Below are 2,602 nucleotides of genomic sequence, written 5' to 3'. Positions count from 1 at the left end.
ATTCTGATCACGATCATGAGGCACCTTCCCTTATCCGGGTTAAGAGTGCTATACAATTCTTGTCAAAGGACTGGCTAAAATAATGCTGCATGACCACTTGAGCAGTACCTTAGTACAAAGCCATCGCGTAAAGAGGAACAGACGAGCTCAATGAAAGAAAATTTAAATGAAATACTTGAAACATGCTTCTATAGCCTTTTGTGTTCCCATGACGACTGAAGACCGTAAAGACTGAGTACTTTGAAGATGATTGCATCAATCATAGAAAAACCAAAACTAAATGCGCCTAAGAACAAAACCTTTCTCTATAATGACGGATGTTGAAGAAAGATGGCCTTGAGAAGTTAAGCAAAAGCTTTTGGCGGAAGCTTTTCGGTTTTTTCCTTTGTCTCAATTTTTTTTAATGATAAATGGAGTTCCGTTTACTCGCGACATAGATTGACAGAGTCAATTACTTGATGTGCAGCATCTAAGCCGAAAATAATATCGTCGCTCAATCATGGTCTTATCAAGTTTTTCAGTATTTCTTGCCGCTCTAAACTTCTCTCTTTCCATCACCGCATTCCTGGGAAATGTCGTGATCCTCTTTGCCCTTCGTAAGGTGAATTCTATTCGACCTCAAACAAAGCTGTTGTTTCAATGTTTGGCAGTCACTGATCTTGCCGTTGGACTTACTACCCAGCCTCTTCTGGCGATAAGTTTCATACCAGGGGCAGTTGAAATTAATACAATTCTATATCTCCTCAGATACCAAGTTTCTGTACCGATGGGTATTTTTTTGCTAACAGTTTCTGTCCTGACAACGACCGCAATATGTGTGGACAGGCTTCTCGCTCTTCTCTTAGGGCTGCGATATCATCAAATTGTCACATTCAGGCGTGTCCGACTAGTTCTATTTTGTTTTTGGTTGCTGAGTAGTATAGTCATTGGATTGAGATACAGCACAGGATACGTTGAAACAGCCCGCTCCATGCTTATTGCCTTGATGTTACTGTCCTTACTAGTATCGTTAGTCTCTTACGCGAAAATCTATCGCCGTCTCCGACATCAACAACAGCAAGTACAGATCCACGTGCCACAACCACAGCCTCAACCACGAAATGGAGAAGCAATTTTACTGAACATAGCCCGATGCAAGAAGACGGTTTCTAGTATAGTATGCGTGCAGCTTGCGCTAGGTTTTTGCTATCTTCCATATATGTCCGTGGGCATGCTGTTAACAAACAGAATAATACTTCCGACCGCCTGGGGTTCATTATTTCTTAGAGCTGCGATAACAATTCTGTGCTTAAATTCAACTCTAAACCCGATTCTTTAATGCTGGAGGATAAGAGAGGTAAAACAAGCGGTGAAGAGCACGATCAGACAATTAAGCTTGTGTTAAAAATTGAGGTAACTGCAATGCAGGACTATTCAGGAAACATGCTTTTTCGGATGAATTGTGTTGAATTGACTTACTGAATTAACTCAGAAAAAATGCAATTTTTTTCTGAGTATGATTCCTACAATTCTCTTTCTGAATCATCCGTGTTGTTACAAAGCGGTCAAAGCATGAACCATAGATTCTACGTAACAAGGGCGTACTCTTTTGATCTGTTCTTCACAAACATGAACAGCTAATTGCTAACAGCACCCGCTTTTCATCACCTGATGACTTAATTATTAAAAACTGACGACTCCTCACATTCAGCGAAACGAGCCAGAAAACAATGTTATCTACTGTGTGGTTATTGCTCATGGTGAATATAGTTATATGCGAGTTTTGTGACAAACTTTCCACTAAAATCCTTCTAACTTTCTCTTCAGAAGCAGAACATCGCTGATGTTAGATAAAGAGAGGATGTAAATACACACTTCGCGGAAAGAGAAAAAACATAAAGAAAACTTTCGCAATGAAATAGTAAAAAAGGTCGACTGTTCTTTTAATGGAATTATCGTATTCAAGCAAAACTTTATTTAAGAAATAGCTCATCCTCATTACTGATGCCGTACAGAAAATACGTTACCAGTGCAAGTCTTCGTCTGCACAAAAGAAAGATAAAATTCATTTTCGTTCAACTACATACAACCGAATCGTCACGTACTTGCTGCTTTAGTAAAAGAAAACAAAATAATAATAAAAAAAAATTGACAGATAAAGTGAAAAAATGAACAGCAAAACGTTCAAATCTCTTAGCTATTTTCAGTGAAGGTTCTGTTTGTTAAACAAATGCATAAAGGAGAAAAATTTCTTATGAAACAGTGGTGATGCATCGGCAAGGGTATCACAAGATACTCTGGTCTTATTAACTACCTTAATGGTGTAAATTAGACACCGTGGAGAGTTTCTACAGCTGACGTTGCGAGCGTGTTCTCTTCGTATTTTGCTCTGACGAAGAGCTGACGCTCGAAACATCAGCTGTAGAAACTCTTTACTTTATTTACTTTATCAACTTAGTTGACAAAATTAAATTGTTTGTTATGCAGCACATTTTAAGAGCACTGAAACTGCTCACTTTTCATCAAGTGTGTGAAACACGCCGAGATTTCCTGCCACCCTACATCGAAAACTTTGAGGGTTTCTAAGCAAAATCCACTTAGCATTTTCCGGTTGAAACTGAAC

At 38.7% G+C, this 2,602-nt stretch overlaps 1 pseudogene; it reads left to right on the top strand.

Annotated features, from left to right (window-relative positions):
• Positions 1-499: 499 nt before the first annotated feature.
• Positions 500-1,534, top strand: LOC149043834 (uncharacterized; annotated as a pseudogene).
• The last annotated feature ends 1,068 nt before the right edge of the window (positions 1,535-2,602 follow it).

This window comes from Pocillopora damicornis, chromosome 6 (genome assembly GCF_964200805.1).
Source record: "Pocillopora damicornis chromosome 6, jaPocDami1.2, whole genome shotgun sequence".
Lineage (NCBI taxonomy): Eukaryota > Metazoa > Cnidaria > Anthozoa > Scleractinia > Pocilloporidae > Pocillopora > Pocillopora damicornis.
The sequence above is the reverse complement of the archived record's forward strand: the minus strand, read 5'-3'. Positions and strand labels throughout refer to the sequence as shown.